The sequence below is a fragment of the Dermacentor variabilis genome, chromosome 9 (assembly GCF_050947875.1).
Source record: "Dermacentor variabilis isolate Ectoservices chromosome 9, ASM5094787v1, whole genome shotgun sequence".
Classification (NCBI taxonomy): Eukaryota; Metazoa; Arthropoda; class Arachnida; order Ixodida; family Ixodidae; genus Dermacentor; species Dermacentor variabilis.
The window spans coordinates 136,879,049-136,901,377 of NC_134576.1; the positions used below are offsets into that span (position 1 = coordinate 136,879,049).

A 22,329-nucleotide genomic window follows, 5' to 3' on the forward strand; every position below is an offset into this window, starting at 1 on the left:
TGCGTCGGAATAGAAGACCGCTACCTAGCTTCCACATTGTCGCACTGCATTGATGAGGAAACTGCGAGAGCGGTGTAGTAGTAATAGCAGCCAGTAGTAATACTAGCAGTAGTAGCCGTGGCGTTGGTATAGTCGCAATGAAGGTGGTGTTGTCGTGTGGTAGTAATAAGCTCAGCAGTAGCGCAAGTAGTGATAAACGCGTTAATAGACGTTATGCAATAGGCGTCAGGCAGGGAGATACGATATCTCCAATGCTATTCACAGCGTGTTTACAGGAGGTATTCAGAGACCTGAATTGGGAAGAATTGGGGATAAAAGTTAATGGAGAATACCTTAGTAACTTGCGATTCGCTGATGATATTGCCTTGCTTAGTAATGCAGGGGACCAATTGCAATGCATGCTCACTGACCTGGAGAGGCAAAGCAGAAGAGTGGGTTTAAAAATTAATCTGCAGAAAACTAAAGTAATGCTTAACAGTCTCGGAAGAGAACAGCAATTTACAATAGGCAGCGAGGCACTGGAAGTCGTAAGGGAATACATCTACTTAAGGCAGGTAGTGACGGCGGATCCGGATGATGAGATGGAAATAATCAGAAGAATAAGAATGGGCTGGGGTGCGTTTGGCAGGCATTCTCAGATCATGAACAGCAGGTTGCCATTATCCCTCAAGAGAAAAGTATATAATAGCTGTGTCTTACCAGTACTCACCTACGAGGCAGAAACCTGGAGGCTTACGAAAAGGGTTCTACTCAAATTGAGGACGACGCAACGAGCTATGGAAAGAAGAATGATAGGTGTAACGTTAAGGGATAAGACAAGAGCAGATTGGGTGAGGGAACAAACGCGAGTTAATGACATCTTAGTTGAAATCAAGAAAAAGAAATGGGCATGGGCACGACATGTAATGAGGAGGGAAGATAACCGATGGTCATTAAGGGTTACGGACTGGATCCCAAGGGAAGGGAAGCGTAGCAGGGGGCGGCAGAAAGTTAGGTGGGCGGATGAGATTAAGAAGTTTGCAGGCACGGCATAGCCACAATTAGTACATGACCGGGGTTGTTGGAGAAGTCTGGGAGAGGCCTTTGCCCTGCAGTGGGCGTAACCAGGCTGATGATGATGATGATGAGACGTTATGGCAGTATTAACTGTAGTAATGGGCAGTTCAGTAACACAAGCAATAATAGCAGCTGCTATGATGGTACCAGTGCTGGTAGCTGTAGCGATAACAGTAGGGACAATAGCAGTAGCCGGCTTTGGTACACTAGGTTGTATTGGAGAATTATTTAGTTAGCCAGTAGTAGTAGTAGTAGTAGTAGTAGTAGTAGTAGTAGTAGTAGTAGTAGTAGTAGTAGTAGTAGTAGCAGTAGTAGCAGTAGTATTTTTTCCAAGGCATTCGACACTGTTACGCGCTCAAAACTTCTCCATAAGCTTCGCGATACTTAATAACTCTTCCTTATTTATCTGGGTCGCTAGCTTTTTACATAACCGTTCCCATTATGTTTCGTTTAATTCCTCAAACTCGTCTGTAGTAAATATGACGTCCGGAGTTCCCCAGGGTTCAGTGTTACGGCCACTTTTGTTATTATTGTATAGAAATGATTTGCCGAATTATATATGTCCGCAAAAATTCGTCTTTATGCTGACGACTGTGTGCTGTATGACGTAATCAACACGAATGCTGACCACCTTCGACATAACGATTTTTTTTACACAATTTAGCATGTGGTGCGACAAATGGCAAATTAATATAAACTTTGTAAAAACAGTCGCTTTATCTTTTAGTAAGCGCACCTCTGCTTCTTTGTTTAACTGTTCGTTTAATGGCTCTTCCCATGAACGGGTGTCTGAATACAAGTACCTTGGCCTCATCTTCACACCTAACATGTCATGATCTAGGCATATTGAATACACATGCTATAAAGCACTAAAGAAAATAGGCTATCTAAAGCGTACATTGCGAAAAGCTTCGCGTGAAACAGAATTGCTATCATATAAACAGATCATCCGACCCATTCTCGAATATGGTTGCCCCATCTGGAACGCTTATAAAGTATCCGACATTAACACTCTCGAATCAGTTGAAAAGAAAGCAATCCGTTTCATATACGACTGGAACTTGTCACCCTCAGCTCACCTCATTGTTGCATTAGGTCTACAAACTCTGTCTGAGCGTAGTGATAGTGAATGCCTTAAATTGTTGCATAATCTCATTAACACCACACACTACTCATTGAAAAAAAAGATTTGTCTCCTGGTAAATTGAAACCTACAAGGAATAGCCGCAAACCTTGCAACATTTCAACTGAGTACTAACCTATTTAAGTTTAGCTTCTTTCTTCGTACAATTGAAAAATGGAACTTACTACAAGTTGAAACTAGGGCACTGCCTTTAGAGGAGCTTTTGTAGAAGGTAACTTGACTCATGCTGTGTTTATTATTACTCATCATATCTTTTATGTTGAAATGATCATGATTCCTACGGTGTTGAAGTTAATTTGTGCAGAAAAACGTTTCGTTGCTATATCCAACGTACAAACCCACTGCTGCGATAGCCCAATTGGGCTGCAGTATGTATGTATGTATAAATAAATAAATAAATAAATAAATAAATAAATAAATAAATAAATAAATAGGAATAGCAGCAGCAGCCTCGAAATATCCCTTGCAACGGAGCTTGCCCAAGTACGCCGCACGTCTTCTGTCCCCTCCTCGCTCACGAATTTCTGCGCTGCAGAATATCGGCTCGACAGATGCGCGAACCGCGTGTACAGGTACGCTGACAAGTGAATAGAACACAGAAGCGAAGCGAATCGGTCACGGGAGAGAAACCGCGGGGAAACGTAGGCGTTTCGTTCCAAAGGCTCACCCCTTGTTCGTTGTACAAGGTCGCGCACAACGACGTCGCGCCGCCCGCTGATGTCTCACTTTCCGGCGGGGCGGCACGGCGCGGCCGCCCCATAAAAAGAACAAGCGAAAAGAAAGAAAAAAAAAGGGGGGGGGGAGGTGTAGCACACTTCGTCGTTCTTTTTTTTTTTTTTAATCTCTTGTCCACCCTCGTGAAGCCGACATTGATCCTTTCTAAGGACACAGTGGAGAAGAATATTAAATAGGGGGTGGGGGCGTAAGATTGGATTTGAGAATTTACTTTTTGAAATTGTCAAACATGCGTTCGGATGTAACGAATAACGACGCCTATTCATGACTCGAAGGGGAAAGGGTTCTCCGCTCCGCGGATAGCTCTGTGGAGGCTGCAGAAAGATGCACCGAACACCGTGGAACCAAGGAGTTGTTTATAATTTACGAGCCTCTCTATTGGCCGGACGCTAAGTTGTGAAACGCATTACACGCGCATACAAAGTAGGGTAAAAAAAAAAAAAAGCCCTTCTTACAACACTTGCTCCACACAACTATTGTAGTTCACTTTCTGTTTAGAAATGACAATACTCGATATACGATTCGGAAATTTGACCATTCGAACGCCCTTAATACTATGTTGGGACGAATTAGTATACTACTGTTCTCAAGTAGCGAAATGGTCACTCCTACCGCGAGACGAAGATTATTATTATTATTATTATTATTATTATTATTATTATTATTATTATTATTATTATTATTATTATTATTTGAAAACATATATACACTTGAGAGGAAAGGGAAAGCGAGGAGCAGGCTGGCAACTTCCACCGGAAGGGGCACAACGGCCTGCCACTCTTGAGAGGAGGTGGCAAAAACACAGAAATGCAAGATAGGAAGGAGGGCAGGAAAGAAAGAGCAACAAGACTAATCTAAAAGCATAAAGTAGTACACACAGTACAGGTCACACACAGTAGGGCCGGGCCGGTCACTGAAGCTCATGAAACTACAGAATGGTAAATAGAAGAAACAGTATCGACACTACAAACGTGAACCTAAGTTAGTTAACTCTAGAAAAGCACAGTGCGATGAGCCTGATCGCGTCGAGAGGCACAGCCACTGTGGTACAGACGTTTGTCGAGTGTCGTCAACTGCAGGCCAAGGAGGTGATGGTCCCTCACTAGCTACATGCGCTGCGCACTGAAAGCGGGTCACTCCAATATCAGGTGCCGAAGTGCTTTGCAGCAACCGCAAGACGTACGCGATGGACTGGCTGCACGTCCTTGTCTGTGTAAACGTTCGCACACGTTCACGAAGCTTTGTTTGCTAGAAAAGACGAAAAAAAAAAAAATACTAAACACTGGTGACGAGGAAGAGCCATGATCTTCCTGCACCAGCTAGCCGTGACGTCAGATCCGTGTATCTAATGTATTTTCTTTCTTTTTTTTTAAAGGTAAAGAAGTGCTATATCGCTTCCTGAAGGAGTCATAAAGGTGAATGTAGTAAGTTTCGAGAACTACTTCTTTTCCTACGCGGACCAAATGCTGAAAAATTATTCCAAATCCTCGACGTAACACTGACGTGTCGGTGCTACCGCTTCGGCACCCAATTCAAGAAGGAAAAGTTTGGCCTTCACTGTGTGCAATAATAATAATAATAATAATAATAATAATAATAATAATAATAATAATAATAATAATAATAATAATAATAATAATAATAATAATAATAATAATAAATTAATAAGAAATTACCAGTGTTAAGTGATTTACTGTTGCTTTTCAATTATCTCTCAAGCATTTTAGAATATGGTCAGGAGCCATGACAAAAAAAAAAAAAAACAAAGCTCGGTGCACACGACATTTGTTCCGAATGTGGTCAGAGTGGGAAACGGTCACGTGCTTTATATTGTGTACTTAACGCTGAAGGGCCCCAGGCGACGTAATTCGCCTTCGGCTCTGAGGGCCTTCGGCTGCAGCCTGCAAAAGTAATCTGCTATCGGTCGATGAATGCTAGTGTTTTCAACTGCTACCCGCTGAGGTATGGCTATAGCGTTGCGCTGCCGAGCTCGAGTTCGCGGGTTCGCTCCCGCCCGCGGCGGCCGCATTCCGATGGGAGCGGAATGTGACTTGCATTGAACCCCCAAGTGGCCGAAATTAATTCGCAGCTCCCCCCCCCCCCCCCCCCATGGGCTCAACAATGATGAGTTCCCGGGATTTCACAATAAACCGCACTGTTCGTGAGCAAGTTTGCAGGCGACGAATAATGTGGGAAAAGCATTACTTTTTTTTTTCGCTGCATTACACACTTAGCCCGAAATCGAGTTGTGCAACGCAAGAGTGCGTGTTCGACAATTGTAGCGCGCGTCCCAATTCCAGGCTGCGAGGTCGCGCCGCAAGGAAGCTAAACATTTTTCTCTGCTGGCACGTGATTTCCAAACTTTAGCTCCCGATTGTATATGTGCTGCGTCCTGCGGCAACGTCGAACAACGTCGTGTAGAGGCAAACGCGCCCGAACGAGTGGGGGTGGAAGGGGATAGAGGAGACCTTCAGAGTCGTGGAGAAAAGTATAAACGACAAGAGAGGGAACGCGAATGAGAGAGAGAGAGTGTGTGCGTGTGTTTGGAATAGTAGAAAACGTTTCCGGGCGTCTCACCTTAGCGGCAGACCACGATGCGCGTGCTGCTCGACGCGTGCCTCTTTGTAGCCGGTCCTCGCCTGCATTGCTGTCTCCTTCGCTCGCGGTGCGCCTCCTTTCCTCCGATGCCGCGTTCCGGAGCCCGGGGTTGCGGCCCGCGCTGCCGCACGTCGCCCGCATCGCACGCCTTCACGCCCGCGCTGGAGCCCCTTCGTGCGCGGAGAGAACCTCGTGTCGGTGGGCCCGTGCTCCAGTGCGCGGAAGGCGCGTGGTTTGGCCCGGGTCGTCTTTCGGTCGCGGCGTGGCGCTGCTGCTGCTGGTGGTGCTCTACTGCCGCTAGCTGCGCCTCCTCCTCCTCCTCTTTCACGCTCCTCCCCGTTCTTCCCTGACTTTAGGCGCGAAGGCAGGTGGCACCACTCGGCGTGCGAATTCCTACTCAATCGGTAGTTGTATCGCCTAACGGTTCGGCGCAGCTGCAGTGTTTGCGACTGCCGCCGCTGTGGAGGCATCTGGTGGCTGACCTGCGAACCAATATAGCTTCGGTTCCTTCGCCTCCTTTTCTGCGTGGCGCAAGTGTTGAAGGCCGCCGGGCCATATTTCAAATAAAACATTCGAACCTCAAACGCAATACAAAGTTCAAAACATAAGAGAAAGCGTGTGAGAGTGCAAGTACCGTGGATGTTTACTTCACGTCGAAACTTATATGGAACATACACATCCAGCAGTCAATGTTTAGGACAAGTAAAGTGTTCCTTTACTCGTGGAAATTTCAAATCAGCGTCCAGAGATGTTCAAGAAACACTTTATATTTTGCATGTCAGATCTATCTTGAATTATCCCCCTAGGATTCGGGACCCATATCAGGACTACTTGATAGAAGTAATAGAAATAAGTCGCAGTTTCGTCCGAAAGGCGAAGCATCGATTGCGATAACAAATTAGTAGACAATTATACGAAGTCAGTATGGTAGTTTTATCGGCCGTATAAGCTTGTAAATATACATACCATAACGCACAAACAAGCATGATGTCACGCGCGCATGAGCAAACATGAACACATCTCACTCAAAGACCTCGGACATTCGCCGTTAAAACGCTGCAGTGAGGTAACGTGGCAGCTGCTGCGAGCGAAGTGTCCTTCGTGCGGTGTATCGCTTCAACGCAAGAGCGGCTGAGCCGTCTGCAGATGCTTTTCGAGATACGGCGCGCGCGACCGTGCGCGGCCGTGCATATGTAGTACGCACTTGTTGGCAGAGTCTAAGAAGCACACCCCCTCCCTCCCGCGCTGCCTCGCCGCTTTCCTCCATATACGACGCTGGAGACTGAGCCGCGATTGTCAGTGCGCCTTGCGCCTGGCCAGCCCCCCTTCCCTCCCATCCCCACACGGTCTTTCGCGCGACGGAAGACGGCGCGTTTCCTTCCCGCTTCCTTCCTTAGCGCGCGCCAGGTTGAGCCGCGATCGTCGGCTTCCCTCCTCGCGTGCTTTCACTCGCACATACACCATGCGACGCGTGGCGACGGTGTTATCGCCCTTGTACTTTACACGGAACCTCACGGCGACGACAAAAGTGCACCTGGAGTGTCCATATAATTGCTATCGCAATAATAAAAGAAAGACACGAATGAGCCAAGGCAAGGCGGACTTCTTGCTCTCTCTCTTCGCGCGTCCGTGCTCCTTTTTATCTAGCGCAAATTGTTTGGTCTTGTTTTTTCGTTCTCATCATTTTCAGTGAAGCAACTGTAACGTCTTTCCGTCTCTCTCTCTCTCTCTCTCTCTCTCTCTCTCTCTCTCTCTCTCTCTCTCTCATTTTTTTCTCCATAATTTCGCTATCGTTCTTGTACCTCTCCCCGCTATCTCAGTGTTCAATCCTATAACAAACCTGTCAATTCGTCGAAAATTTATTCGTGTCTCGTTGCATGTGCTTAACTCTCTCTCTCTCTCCACCCTCTCTCGGACTCTCCATCGTTTCTGTAATAGGATGTGCGCGCATCGGGGCTTCGCTCTCTTGAATCGAGCTTCGATGGTAGTGCGAGGTTTCCGTTTGGTAGCGCGCTCGTCTGTTACCGGATGTGCGGTTTGCGCCTTTCAACATTATCATGAAGCTACATGCCACGTGGAACGTATTTCTGGCGGGCTCTAGTCCGGCGCCAGTGATTGACTTCACACTGCGCAATATGACCTTCGTGGACGGAACGCACGCCACAGGTGAAGTTCCTTAAAGGGACATTAAAGAAGGAATTCAGGTCAAGCAGGGCTGACAAGTTACGCTCAGTTAAACGTCTCCAGTTACACTCCAGTCACAAAATCAAGAAGGCGAAAAAGGTCGGTCTTATCGTGAACTTCAGGCTCCGTAATTCGAGTCGCCACCGGGAAGCTCCCGCAGTTCCTTCCTTGTGGCAGCACGCATTTTTAACATAGTTTTCCTAAAAGTAATTTAGGCGTTTGTCAGTAAGCTCAGATTGCCCTTCATTTTAACGGAACCGAAGTCTCAATGCAGTGACTTCTCAGAAATTCTTTGAACGTACCGGGCGAAAAATAAATGACCCAAACAGGCGGAATCCACTTCGAACGCTGTGACGCCACACTGGCATACCGACGCCGTGGAGCTTCAGGGGAAAATTTCTAAAGGAGGCAACCATGGCCTGGCCATTTTCGTCGCTAGTGGCCAACCCTTTCCCGCGAAATAAATGGGAACACATTCTTGAAATATTGTTACTTGACCGGTCTAAATTGGTCTAGCGTTCAATCGAGGCTCCTGAAATGAAACCGTCGACGTCAAGAGACGTCGCACCTGGTACGCCGTATAGACGCGTTTACAAAAGAAAAAAAAGAAAGACAAAAGAGATTTAAGCCCTTTGCTAAACACATATAGATTTACGGGGTACTTGAAGATCGGAAACGCACATATACGGCAGCAGCAGCAGCAGCAGCGCTGGCAGCGCCATGTTGGTGGTGCCGACGCCTTCGCACTAGCAGTGTAAGTACAGCGCGTTTGCAAATTAAAGGTCTCGGTGCTCGAGTTGACGCCACCGTCGCAAGACGACGTCAGTAACGCTGCTGCGCACAGCCGTGTCTGCGGTGTCGACGGCATTCCGTAAACTGCGATGCGTTTACGCACGAGAGGCGTGCACGGCACCGCACCCACGTGCAGCAGGTGTACATGTGCACTGCCGCTCCAGGTGGCGAGCCGGCGCGTACATCCTGATCTTCCTGGCGATGGCGCCTTTCATGACGGAGGCGGGCGCGCTTCTTTTCGGGGTCTTCTCGTTCCCATCGACGGTGAAGCTCCTCGCTGGACGACAGGCGTCGACAAGTGCGCGTGGAAGGGATTTGCCGTGTCTGTCTGTCTTTTATGCTTCATACTGGCTTCCTTCCTGCCAGGCCAATTCGCAGTGACGCTTCGTTTAGTGGACCCCTCGCCTTCCATCGCCCCTTCGTTCGTCGCACTCGCGTCCGTGCCATTGGGTGGTGATCGGATCCGATTTTGTTCTCCTGCCAATTAAAGCTGGTCCGTTATATTGCCTCCACGCGCTGTAGCTGTGTGTGCTTGTCGACGAGCGGCCACTCACGGGCGCATTTGTGTAGATTGGGCCGTGGCACCCTGCGTCGCTTTGGAACGCTGAACCCCGTCAGCTGTTCAGCCGTGTGGAAAGGGGCTTCTTCGGACGCCGTCACGGCTTTCATTGGCACTCATTGTTTGCGACATCTTTTTTATTAATTTTTAAGCAAGAAATGCATTTAGCTCCCGTTGTCGGTGACCTTCAAGTGACCCTGAGCCAGAAGCAAGAGCCGTTACCCGGGCCCACAAATGAGCACATCCGGGCAAGTTGCGAGGACAAAACGAGATCATCCGGGCAACAAGTCGAGACCGCGTTACATGCGCTAGTTACTTCCCGAACAAGTTACCAAAAATATTCCTTGCGAGTTCTTCCTAATGTTTGTTCACAAATCATTCGAACTCTATCCTCTAGTACGCTGAAATTTTATTTGTCATTTCCAATGGGGTAACGTTCAAAAGGCAGATACCGGACACTATACGCTTGTTATGTTTTGGCGCTGAGGGCTCTTTTCAACGCCAGCGGTCCGCGAGTTTGACCGTTTGACGCCAGCGTGGCCGTTTGACCGCGATGATAGTTGTAGGGAGGTTCTGAGTGCGACGGGAAACTATTGCGTTCCATATGAACCAGTGCGCAGTATGGCACGGTGCGGTGTGATGTGGTGGCTAGTATCAAGATTGTGGCTAGTGTCACTTTCAACCAATCTGCTTTGTCGGTAGCCGTTTCATGCTTACATCTACTCTCGATTACGGGAGAGCCAGCAATTTTCTTTTTCTTTTTGACAAATTCGCGTGGTTTCAGCCTGAAGGCTTAATTTTGAGCAGAAAGTTGCGAAGTGATGATGATGATAATGACCTCAGCAGAATTTTGTCGTATGTTTTGTTGTAATTGTGAGGAAACGGCCTCATATATATATATATATATATATATATATATATATATATATATATATATATATATATATATATATATAACTTCATTTAACTATAGTCTTGATGAGGTGGCTGGAAGGTTTACATTATCTGCAGTTTACATTACCTGATTGAACGCTGCACCAATCTTCGTTTTTTGAGTGTTGTGTTTGCTCTATTGTTCGTTACTCGGGCTATATCCGAACCTGCTTTCTTATAACAGCCAAGACACACAGCAACGATGCCATTTGCGCGTACAAATGTCGAAGTGATTGGCCCATCACCCTTCCCAGTGGCCTCGAGGGCGGCGCGGGGTCCATTTCTTTCCGGTCGGCCGCCTGGCAGGGCCTGCTTCGCGAGCGCAGATTGATGGCCGCCAGCGCTCGTTCGTCCCTGCGGCCTCGCCAGCGGTGCCCCGCTTTATAGCTCACGTCGTCGTAACAGCGCTATATCGCCGTCGGAGGCCTCGGGGTGTGTGCGGTGCGATCGCCCCACGGGCGTTCCGGAGATGTATAGATGCCTCGTGGTTTAGCGAGTGTATCGCGAATGTGAATGTATCATTCGGACCCGCTTTCTCTCTCTCGCTTCGATCACAAAGCTAACCAACAATTGACGGATCGGCCTCGCTCGACGCCGCGATGCAGCTCAGCGTGCGGAACGCGCCTTCTTTTTTTTACGCAGTGCTGTGTTTAGGTGTCGATGGGGCGGCGTCGGTGAGCGGTTACCTAGAGTTACCGTATGTGAGCACACAATGGAATTCTGTACACGGTTACCGAGCATATGCGAACACATTCACGGGCGTGTCTCCAGTTTTCTCGTCCTTAGCGGTGTCTTGAACGACAGTGACGTTGGGCCGCTGAGCACGAGCGCGTGGGCTCGATTCCCGCATCCGCATTCTGGGGGGGGGGGGATGCAAAAGAAAGTACCAATTTGGAGAACGCCGCTTCTCGCAACCTAGGTGTCGCTTTGGAACATCGATGTTCACTCACTCACTCACTCACTCACTCACTCACTCACTCACTCACTCACTCACTCACTCACTCACTCACTCACTCACTCACTCACTCACTCACTCACTCACTCACTCACTCACTCACTCACTCACTCACTCACTCACTCACTCACTCACTCACTCACTCACTCACTCACTCACTCACTCACTCAAATGAATGCTTGACCTTCATTTTATTCAGTAATAATAAACCTTTTCCGATTCTACATAATTAGAAAGACCCTTTTTCCACGAAATGATTGACAACGGCGTTTTGAACAAACACTTTGTGAATCCAGCCTGTCTTTGCGGTGTTGTGATCGGCCGTTCACCCCCGACAGCCTCCGGTCACGGATAACGCGATTACGGGAAACGGGCCGACGGCCTAGTGAAGGTCGTTCTCAAATGAGATGTGTAGCCACCACTGGAGTACCTCGGTCAGGAGAGGTTTCGGCAATTAGCAAGGATACGGTCCTTCACCTGTCAGCCACCTTGTAAATATGTAGTATAAACTTGTTGGTAAAACGTCCTGGATATCGGGCTTAGCCCCACGTTCCCTTGCTCCTCCACGAGCACTTTCCACATCTGCGGCACCCCAGTCGCAACAGCGGCTGTCTAGTCGTCTGTTTAAAGGAAAATGTTTCGACCAGTGTGAACAGACCCCTAGTTTCTTCCAGCGAGGTTTCAACACTCAAACCTGTCCCGTGCTTTCGCCGACGTTCGCGCACCGCGCTCAGCGTCAGTGCCACCGGGCGCCTGGCTGTCGGCGACCAGGCGGGTTTGCGTCCCGGGTGCACCGCGGGGAGGCTTCTTCGTGGGGCCGCAAGCGGTTTCGCTGATGCTCGCCAATTCATGCCTCACCCACGCGCGCATACACGTGTCTACGTGGCGGCGGCCATCTCGCCGTGCTTGTCTACGCGCGTGACGTCGGCTAGCGCTCCCGAGTCCTGCCCCGCGGCTGCGTTCCGTGAGGCTTTGTGCCAGAGTAGAACTCTCCTCGGCACGTATATTTACTGATGAGTACTTTTATTTTTCTTTTAAGTTAAGCCGTGTTCCGTTTGTTGTCAGTGCTGCCGAGGGGCCTGTCCGGGCGGTATACAACTACAGTTTAAGGGCGTATTTCAGAGCGGTGTGTATACATCTGCATCGTCAGCTTCAGATGTCGCAAGTAATACAGTTTTCAAAACTGGGATGTCATCGGTTATTGCTGAGTTAGAGAGTTCAGTAGTTGATCCATCGTTAAAAAAAAAAAATAAAGAAAGAAGCCGATATCGTCGAACTTTCCTCAATTTTCGTAGTATAAGCTTGCTCACCTAGGAAAGCTGCTCTTAACAGTTGGTTTATTTTTTCTCCTAAACGCAACAAGCCTGATCGAAATACATTCAGTTGCTGAGAAAGGTTGCCGTTTTAATGCATTCCATCTGTATAGCAGCTGCCGAGCTCCTCTTACGCGCGCCGCCGTGCAGTTGATTCCTATAGCTGAGCACGGCTCCCAGCGGCGGCCCGTGTGTTACCCTGGGATGATTAAACTATGCAACTTGGTTTTATTTTATCCAAGGATTGCCTTTCTAGCCGAGTTAAAACAGACCCTCCTCTTCTTCCGGTTGTCGTCGACGCCAAGGCGACCTCCTTCATATCGTTCCGGACTGTCTACGCCCACTGTGTGCTTCGACCTTGTGTAGTCTTGCGTAATAAGCTCGCCGAATCCATTTGAAGCGGTTTTTTTAAAACGTTGGCACAGCTTTAGCGGTGCTCTTGTGTTCAGACATTGCGGAAGCTTTGCACAAGAGCCGATGATGGGAATGTAACCGGACAGCAAAAAGTTTCTAAGCAGTGGCGGCAGTTTGAAATTAAAGCTTTAATTTTACCCCATCGCGATGACGGCGTGAGTTTAATAACAAGGAAAGAAAAAAAATTATAAACATCCGCGTACGCAGGAAGAAGCCCTTTTAATTGAACAAGTGACAGTGCAGAATCCTTCTTCTTGCGAGTTTTGTAAACACGTAACTCAGACACGCGAGAGTGAACTGAAATTAACGAGCAGAAAGAAATCAAAGAATGAAGCAACATCTTCCAGTAACTCTTCTACTGGGCAAAAAAGAAAGTAGTAAGACCTCGCCGCGAAGATGAACGATAGTGGTCGAGCGAGCTTCGCGAAACAAAGGAGCGCGTGGTTGTTTTTCAGCGGCGGTACCGGAAAGGCGTGATTATATATTCACGCGCTCTCTTTGTCCTCCCCGCGAGGGTCAGTCTGACCAAGCGGCGTATGCAGGAACACTCACCATTTCTGTCGAGTCGAATGAAACGCTCCTGCTCGGAACGCCATCCAACGTTGAGGAATGTGTTTAATTAAACGTCAGAGCGTCCTTCGCTTCAAGCGAAGGGATATTCCGAATGTGCCGCATTTCTCGGATTTCCTTCGCTCCCTTCTCCCGTTCTCCGTCTAGGAGGGGGGCGGGGTTGTAACTTTTGTGAAAGACTGACATATTCCTGAGTACTAAAAAGAATGAATATAAATAAAGGACAAAGAATAGGAGCAGAAGGACAAAATTCCGCGTTGGGGCGTGCGCTTGGAAAAGAAGAACTGTAGGGATAATGCCCTTTTCTTTTGTCGTAACTGAAAGCTTTGCGGTCCTTTTAATGAACATTTATAGTTTAATTCAACCGCGTTTCGTGGCTCTTGCCGCAATTATAATCAACACGTTAATCGTCGTCGCGTTTTCAAAAGAAATAGCCGCAAAAAAAAAAAAAAACGTCCATTTACTTCTGCCTTATAGTGCGCAAAGCGCGACATGCGACGTCGTCGTTTTGCAATCGTTGCGCCGTCGTCGCGCCGCTATCTTCCAGTCGTCATGCCACATAGTCCTCGTGATGTCATCGTGCAGTCGTCGTACAGTTATTCGCGCCCTCCCGTGGCCACCCAGACTGACACCGCTGTTTTTTAGCGGCACTCGAGGCTTTTCTTTGAAGTGGTTCTTTGCGGTATATTTCTCCACGACGAGTGCATAGTAAACAAGAGAGCGCGTTGCTTAATAGAAAAAAAAATATATTGTGATTGAGGTAGGTCATCCTGCACTCCGCCACTCACAATTTCTTTCTTGTTGGCGCTCCCTCCGGCGCCCTCCATACGTCTGCTGACGTCTTTCGTATTGTGCCAAGTGTCCTCTCACGCACGCATAGCCCCCCTCTCCCTCTCGTTTCCCCCTCCTCCTCCCTGATTTTTCTATCTCGACTTCCATCTTTCTCTGGTTTCGCTTATTTTGATTTTGCTTTTTTTCCTCCCGACGTTGGATCAGTGACGGGTTATTCTCGTCTGAGCCACTCGAGGGTTCCCAACTATACCGTCGCCCTCCCATGATCTGCATATTTATTTTGGACTGCTTCGCGCTCACCTTTAAGCGCAGAAAATATGAAGAGACGGACGCCCCTGTCCCGCTGTCCCGGCCATCTTGTTAGCGTGGTGAAGGGCGCACTCGAATGTGGAAAACGCGAGCAAGCTTTTTATTCTATAGCTCAGTCCTCGGTTTCCGCGCACCTCTGCCCTTATTGCATTTCTGTGGTCTCGTTTAGGGGATTCTTTCTTTAATTTCTCCTTTGCTGACGGCGCAGCCTTTTAATCCATTTAGCCTTAACCGTTGTATAGGATGAATGGAGATGCTGCCAACGCGGGGTTCCGCTGTAGTCTTGGTTACCTGGCCGCTGAGGTGAAGAACAAAAAGAATGAAAAAGAAAGTCTGACAATTACGATACTCCCTAATGCGAAATTTGAGCGCAGATTTATACGTGTTTTCATTTCGCGATATATTGAGGCCAAGAATTTGAGACCGAAATCACCGCACCGACTCGCAGTGGTGACGAAACGCCAGGAAAACGCTGAATGTGAAGCGGCCTCACGAGCTGCGCTCCAAAATAAACAAGACGCCAAGAACGAAGGGGGCGCGGATAGGAAAAACAGTATTCTCTATCACTGCCCATGTCTCAAAAAATTCTATTCGTTTGCTTTCCTTCGTGCTTACTAATAGACCTTAAGGTTTCCTGATTCTTTATTCTCTAGTGTTTGCATTTTGTTTTGCATTCAAAATCCACATATCGATGCCTTGCCTTCCGCCTGAGCCTTTCCTAGTCGGCCCACTGTTGATCTTCATTATGACTATTTTTAAGGCACCAAAGAAACAACAGACAGCTGTGTTGTTTGCTGTGTTGTTCTTTTACGCTTTAAAAATAGGTATAATGAATCGATACCAACTTGCCCAGTAGGAAGTTCTCTTAACACTGTTGACCTGTCGAGGTGTCCACTTTCACCGTGAATTCTTTCCTCACCCGCCGCAGTAGCCCGTGGCTATGCCGTTCCGCTGCCGAGTTCGAGGTGGAGGGTTCGATTACTGCCTCGGCGGTCGCATTCTTACGGGGGCGAAGTGCGATAACGCTCGTGTACTTAAATGTAGGTGCGCGTTAGAAAACCCCCAGGTGGTCAAAATTAAATCCGAGCTCCACCACTATGACGTGCTACATTCACTTGCACGAGGAACCCCAGATTTTTTTTTTTTTTTTTTGACCTAGAAAAATAGCATTTCTCTTGTTTGGATTAGTACTTTGTGTTAGTCGCCACTTAACTTGCTCTAGTGTTCCTTCGCGGAGAATGAGCGGTCATGGGCACCACGGCCGACGCGCGCTGCTTGCTAAGTGCGCGTATATTTTCTCCGGAACGCACAGGGAGCTTCGACAATAAATGCCGACATGTAATCGATACCCAAAACGACGGTCACTGAGGAAGTGAGAGTGGGAAAACATGATCTGCTGACGCGTGCTCGCTACAGTTGTTCAAGGAGCAAAATGTCTTGTGGTGTTATGTTCATTTCAGTGAGATTGGCAGATAGATAGATAGATAGATAGATAGATAGATAGATAGATAGATAGATAGATAGATAGATAGATAGAGAGAGAGAGAGAGAGAGAGAGAGAGAGAGAGAGAGAGAGAGAGAGAGAATAGAAGAGAGGAAAGGCAGGAAGGTTAACCAGACACATGTGCGGTTTGCTGCCCTGCACTGGGGAAATGGTATAGGGATGAAAAAAGAAAGAAAAGAGAGAGAGAGAGAGAGAGAGAGAGAGAGAGAGAGAGAGAGAGAGAGAGAGAGAGAGAGAGAGAGAGAGATCACAATTTCGCGCACAATTGAAGGTTCGCACCGTGTCTCCACGCAGTCGCCTAGACCTGTCGACCTGAGGTACTGCAACAACGCTTTCGTCGCTTTGAGTGCCATCGACGAGTACGGCGTTGCTCCAAGCATCTTCATTTCCGAAAATGTTCGAGTCCAGCCGGTTCAATGCTGTCCGGAGAATTTCACGCTCGACGTCGTGTTGGGGACAGAGACATAAGATGTGTTCAATCATTTCCATAGTTCCACAGAGTCGCACATGGGCGTGTCCCCCATTCCAATGCGGAACGGGTAGGTCTTTCAGTGAAAGAAGTGAGGACATATAACGGGCTGGAACGCTAACATTTAATATCGGTAAACCGTGTGCTGATTCTAGTTATTTGAGTTTCTTCTAGCAAGTACAAGTCCTCTTCTGCGTCCTCTTCTCTGCTTCCGGTTGCGCGCTTGCCCTCGCTATTTTGCTTACAGCCCCTGGATCCCTGTCCTGGTACTCTCCTGCATGAACTAATATTATTTCTTTTGCTTTGGCCAGTGTCTTTTCTTTTTCTTTCAGTGTACTTTCTTCCGCTACCGGTTTGGCAATACTTGTCGCTTCTAGCCCACTTTTCCTCATCCTTGTTTACTTTCAGCGCCGTGTTCCTAGCGAACGTGCGATCTTCCTCAGCACCTCGCCTCTTTTACTTCCGTCGTTTCTGACGTCGCGCTTCCGATTGGACACTGTTTCCTGATTCTCCGTTCCCGTCTTGCCTTTGTTCTTTATCTTGTCCCGGTAAGGGGTGGAGCTAACGACTGTTGAACTTCCGGTGCGCGGCCACGCTGGTGTCGCCGTTCGTCATGGGGCAAGGAAGGAAATAACGAAGCGGTTTCACGTGACAATCTTGAAGCCTATAATACACGTACAAAGCCATTAAGATATAAAGGATTATGGGAGAAGAGCCCTCACCGCGTATTAAGCAAGCGGTAACAGCTGCCTCTTGTGTTGGAAAAGCGGTGTGTGTGTGTGTGTGTGTGTGTGTGTGTGTGTGTGTGTGTGTGTGTGTGTGTGTGTGTGTGTGTGTGTGTGTGTGTGTGTGTGTGTGTGTGTGTGTGTGTGTGTGTGTGTGAGGCGCTGGCCGATCGCGTCGCGGCCCTTACGAGGGTGCGTTCACATTGGCGGCGAAAGCGGGCTAAAAACCAGGTGAGCGCGATCGCGTCTGGGACCGATTTCCGCTGCGAGAAAAAAAAAAAGAAGAAGAAAGCTTGCCGCTTTGCCGCAGCCAGTCAGAATGATAAGCGGTAGTAAGCTCTATGCTCGAATGTAAACTGAGCGTATAGATGCTAGTGCTGCCTTTCATGGCGGAGGCGCACTTTGAAGACTTCGTCTCAATTTGGCATACTCGCCATATTGGTTTGGCACGGCATGGTTTAATGGCGGAGTCGGGAGTTGCTGTGGTTGCCCCTAACCGCTTTCTTCAGCGTATGATCAGCCTGGTTTGTGTATTTGTATATGCCAGCTCTTTGCGTAAACAACGAAGAAGCCTTGCAGGTCACTATGAGCTGGTTCCTATCATAAAGGGCGCAGTGAATGTTCCGGTCTCCTTGCGACAAAGAACTGTGGAAGAAATGAAAATGTAAGGCGCGAGGGTACCCTTGAATAACGGGAGGCATCGTGCATTCACTATTTCAACAACGAATAAGGGTCACCGCCAATAAATGAGTCATGGTATACTCGCGTTCGTTGGCTACAAATAGTCAGCGCCGGTGCATGCTGTCATCACTTTCTTCCGTCTGTTCGCTATGTTCCATCACGATTGATGATGATGATGATGATTTATTGGCATCTCCTTCGAAATGGGTGGTGACAAATGGTCGCCTAGACTGGTTGAGCTAATCAATAATGATGATGATGATTTACTCGCATCCCCTTTCTAATGGAGCGATGACCGATAGTCCCCTAGCTCGCATGTTTGAGTTAGTCATGCTATGCGTACCTGGTACGTATGCCTAGATAGCAGCGCCGCCGTTTGGAAAGAGACGCTACTATCGAGGCGCCCTACACGAATGCCAGCGCTGCGCCTCGTGACCTGCGGCGACCTCCATCCATACGCATTCACGGTGAGCGTTCTTGTACGTTCGAAGATGTGCTCGCACTCGGCACCGAACCGTCTGCCCACGCCTGACGCAGAGCACTCCTCGTCGCCGCTTCCCCAGAGGCATCTAATTACTCCTGTAATTCGCTGAGGGCTCTTTTAGGCGCGCGTTTCTTTTCGTCCTTTCCTTTTTCTTTCTTTCACTCATTTGCGAGAATCCCGGGCGCACAATGGAGGGGCATCTTCGTCGTTAGGTCGTCTCCTGTAGAAAAGAAGCCGCGTGCGAGAAACTGGAGGAGCCTCAGATTTTGAGAGCAGTACTGTTCAACACGTTTTAGAAGAGCGCTTTGCGTATAACGCTGCAAACTCGATACAGAAGCGTGCCCGTCGTGCGTAGGCCCTTTTATGAAAGCCCCGGTGATGCCTCGTCATTTGTGTTTGAGGCTGTCCTCGAACGAAAATGGGCTGGAGGATGATATTAAAAAAAAAAAATAAACGATATAGAGAGAGACATAGAGTCCTGAGAAACATCGCGCAACTTCTCTCTCTCTTTTATTTTGTTCATTGGTAGAAAATTGCGTCATTTAAACGTTGTGCGCTGTACGCGTAGCGCACGTTCGAAATATTGCAGTATACGTTCGCCGGCGCTTGTTCTGTGCGATATTGCAAAAGCTACAACGATAGGCCCTGCACCGCCAGTTTGAGCTGCTCCGATGCTAGACCGGCTGGCGCCGGATTATCGAACTCTCTTATCGCGCCTCGTTAATTGCGTGCAGTGGATGTTCGTTCGGGGGGAGGTCGCTGAATAGCCCGAGCGAATGACTCCCTCTCGGCGTGAGGCGTTATGCTGCACTTGACGAATTCCGCGCACTACCTGGCTGGTGCGAAAGCTGCAAGTGCGTATCGTACACATCAGTGGCCAGTACAAGTACCCGCTGGACAACTGCCGCCAGAGATAACTGACGTGGAGAGAGAGAGAGAGAGACAAAGGAAGAGATACGGTGATATTTTCTTCAGAACGAGGGCATTCACTCCGTCGGGAGCGCCGTGCTACCGCAAACGTTTGACGCCATTTGGACTGTTTCCGGAACAGATACCTGTTTCTGGAAGTAGAATATCGATGACATTAGTAGAAAAGCATCAGAAGGAAGTGGTAAAAAAATGGAAACGTGCAAATCAGAGACCTAATCATTCCACCGTTTACACACTGTGCGCACTATACGTGGTACTCGGTCTCTCTCTCTCTCTCTCTCTGCATTGCACTTGGTGATCACAATGTGCCTTGTGAACTCTGGGCACTGAGTGCGTGACGGCCAATTAGGAAGGATAGCCGACTGTTGCAGAGAAGGAGGTCATCGTGCATGCGGCGCTAGTCCTCACGTGACCCAGGTATTAAGCCATCGTATAGCTTAAGCGGATTAGCGTTGGAGAACGGACCAGCACCCTTCTCTCTTCCTCCGATCGTTGTTGACTGGCTGGAGCATCCTGTACGACCTTTCGCTCCGCCGCCCATCAGGTGTGCGCGTAGCCAAATATATACGCGAGCTCCTCTGCACGCAACTCGTAGCACGGCATACGTGGGCGGCAGCTTTCCCTCTCCTCTATAGCACCTCCCATTCCTCTTTATTCATCCCTTGTATGGAGATAAATAAATAAATAAATAAATAAATACAATGAGCGTTGCGTGCAAAACGACAACCCCGGCCGTCGTCTCTCGTTTCACCTAGCGTGCCTCGATGTCCTCGTCGCCCGCCGCGGAGAAGGAGGAGGCGCGCGTTGAGGCAGTTTCACCGGTGGAACAACGCCTGGAGATGGGCAACCGTCGTGCTCTACATGGCGCCTTTGGGTTTCCACCGTTGCTCGCTTGTGTCTTACCGCACGCTTCTACGTATGCAGTAGCAGCGCACTCTGGACAGGTTTGTTCGCCGATATTTCCGGGCGCCGAATAGCTCCCGCGGGCTAGATTTGCTCCGCGCGAAGACAACGCGTTCTAGTCTTTTGTTGTAGCGGTAATTGCTCACCACAGTGTGCGCAACGTGTTCTTTCGTCGCCTATTTTCGTCACGTATTTCGTCGCTTCTTGTGTGGTCGTGGGTGACTGTTGGAAAGCGGGTCCAGGTAGCTCGAACGCGTTGTAACGCCATTGCTCCGTACTGTAGTTACATGACCGTCAGAAAAATTGCACCATATTGCTGCAGGCACGATGGTATGGTTCCGGAGGAATCGAGAATATCAGCTAGTTATTGAATACGATCATGGTACCTTTCACCTAGTTGTATTTTGTTGATGTCACTCTAGTTCTCGTGGAATCGCGCTTATACATTCTTGTTTGCCAGCTTCATAGTGTCCTCGCGTTTTCAAGACGCTCCCTCCCCAAGGGAAGCATACACAGGAACTTAAACACAAACATCTGCTTACATACAGGTTAAAACCAATAAGGAAAGGAGAGAGCGTTCAACGGTAAGAAAAGGCAGCGGAGTCGCCCTGAGTTCATTTGCAGCGCTAGATGGGCACTGGGAAGAAATGGTCTGATTAATAATGAATAATAAAAATGTTTATTCATCTACAAAGTGCAGTGCACGTGTCGACGAAAGCATGCGATTCCGTAGCCCATGTATCTATAGAACAGTGGGGTTATCAGTGTGACTTACAATAAGAATAGAGCTAAACTTGTATAATAAAATGATTGCATACGCAGTATAATCCCCTGTAGCATAGTTAGCGTTGTAACATGCCGATTGTGTGTCGTGAATGCATCCAGTCACAAATTATTTCGAGTATTTTGTGTTTATTGTGTACAACGGCCAGATGTGGGCGTAATTTTTTTAATGAAATTTTGGTGCGTGAAGATAAGGACAGAGCTAGCCTGAGGCTGTTAGTTAACCGCTTGAAGTTGATTAAAGGGACACTTAGAAGTGCTAGGTTATTATTTTAGATAGGCATGGTAATCACACGTCTGAAGTACGAGACTGATTTGTCTTACAACGAACAGATGCTCTCTAAACTGGAATAAACGAGAGAAAAAAAAGGAAGCGCTGGCTATCACGCCGCGTTCAATTTCCCACGCCAGCTCAATGTGACGTCATGAAGTGCGACAGTTTCTTCTTGGGTTGAAGCTGTGTGCCAGTATGGATTGATCACTTTGCATTAGCAAGTGAGCGAATACTGAGTCTGGGCGCTTTCTCGGTGCTTCATCTGTCACGTGCCGCGGCGTACGAATACCATGAGTCATTGATCTGAAAAGCAATTACGATGCGTAACGTTGTTGATTAATCGCGTCGTTCCGCGGGGCTGCGCGCTACTGACATATCGGTCGTGGGTCCGATCAGCCGCCCTCATACCGTGCTCCACGGTCTCTTCGCCTTCTTGCTAATAAAATATCCCTTTTCTGGCCTCGCGGTGTTATGCTTCGGTGGCTTTTCGGGTAAGAAGAAACATTGTCTCTGCCAGGCTCTTTCGTGCCTAAGTGGGCTTTCTCAAAGGATATCGTTAATCTCTATAAAGCGTTCTTGCGGCATTCCCTGTGGGCAAGGAGAAAAAAAAATATACGAAACTGCGTGCATATGGGGGAAACAGAGGCGCGCACTCTGTTTTGTTTAACATCCCTCTTACCCGTACTCTCGCGGGCTGATTGAATTAAGAGGCAACGCTAGCGACCACATTTCGTGGCGCGGAGTGTGCAGCCTACGAGGCTTTGGTCGAGTCGCCTTCGTGCATGCCGTCCTTCTCTTCCCACTGCACACCTGCGTTGCTTCCCAAGTCGCCGTAAAACAACGACAAAGCTGCTTCACGCTTCCTCGCTGCCCGCAACCCTCGAGCGTTTAGCCCCGAGAATTGTACACTTGCTTTTCTTCTTGTTCTCGCTATCAGTGCAAAGAGCGGCGCGGTGTCCCTGTGCATTTGTGACACATGCATGCGTGTGCGCGTCGAGCGACCGTGGCTGTGTATGCGCTGTCGTGGCTATAGTCTACGGGTATTCTTTTGTCTCTCTACCTACGCACGCGGCCGCGGGGCCTTGTTTACCGGTGCTGCATGTCTTACCGCGGTACTCTTTACGATCGTCCGGGGTGCGATAACGGCGCTGTGACGCCCCGCAGACCGCGCGCGCGCATGTACGGCGCCCGTATGCGCCCTCTCACTAAATCCGCGCAGTGC

The 22,329-nt window shown here is 48.5% G+C and overlaps 1 protein-coding gene and 1 long non-coding RNA gene across 5 annotated transcripts in view; one reads left to right on the forward strand and one right to left on the reverse strand.

Annotated features, from left to right (window-relative positions):
- The window catches only part of LOC142557637 (adenosylhomocysteinase-like 1), a 271,459-nt gene that overhangs the window by 71,216 nt on the left and 177,914 nt on the right, over positions 1 to 22,329 (forward strand). The window lies entirely within an intron of this gene.
- Positions 1 to 22,329, reverse strand: part of LOC142557641 (uncharacterized) — a 137,416-nt gene that overhangs the window by 50,086 nt on the left and 65,001 nt on the right. Inside the window, exon 1 of one of the 2 annotated variants that reach the window (XR_012822801.1) lies at positions 5,513 to 5,761. The exons of the other annotated variant lie outside the window; for it this stretch is intronic. This is a non-coding gene — a long non-coding RNA (uncharacterized LOC142557641). Of the gene's footprint in view, positions 1 to 5,512; positions 5,762 to 22,329 lie in introns of those variants that run through there. 2 annotated transcript variants of the gene reach the window in all.